This window comes from Sminthopsis crassicaudata, chromosome 3, assembly GCF_048593235.1.
Source record: "Sminthopsis crassicaudata isolate SCR6 chromosome 3, ASM4859323v1, whole genome shotgun sequence".
NCBI classification, from domain to species: domain Eukaryota; kingdom Metazoa; phylum Chordata; class Mammalia; order Dasyuromorphia; family Dasyuridae; genus Sminthopsis; species Sminthopsis crassicaudata.
The window spans coordinates 304848975-304849729 of record NC_133619.1 but is presented as its reverse complement, the minus strand read 5'-3'; positions in this window follow the sequence as shown (position 1 = coordinate 304849729).

The following is a 755-nucleotide window of genomic DNA, read 5'->3' as shown; positions in this document are numbered from 1 at the left end:
AAAACTGCACAATGTTAAGAAAAAATAGCTTCTGGACCCATATCACCGAATCAGAAGTTCCAGCAAGGTTTTTTAAGCCAAAGCACTCTCAGGATCTTATAGAGCTAGTTGATTAGTCAACCCAGCAGGGTTATTCAGTAATGGATTCAGCTTTGGGCAATGCTAATACAGCTTTAAGGGGGGGGGAGGGTTAATCAAAACTAACCTTGAAACTGGTGTAACACCTTTAGATTATTGCTCTTTGTAATGATTCCATTTTTCCACATAGAGGGTGTTAGGAGAAATTGAAGTCATTACCTTGGTCATTCCATATTTTTTTCTTTTTGTCTCTGAAATACCAATTACTTGAAGCAAAACTTATCCAGTTAACAATCTTGATTTTTTTGTTTTCTTTTATTTAAGATACAGAGCATTGTTATGGATCAAGTTAACTGAGCTAAATACTCTGAACACATTTATTTGTACAAACTTCTGGAAAAAACCAGACTTTTCTCATTCTCCATCCTTGATATAAGTAGTTAATAGAAGGTTGATTCTAAGAAAAGTCATTTTATTACATTTATGACTTCTGCTTTCTCAAAGTGGCAGAGACTACAATTGTTTACTGTTAAAACTTGTGGCATGATAATCACATAGATAGGACAACATTCCCATTTTTCCATATTTTCCCACATTTTATTCCATGATTGTATTGGCTTTTAATTTTCAAGCTAGTGGCTATAGATTTGTCAACTACTTTGAGTTATCCTGGGATT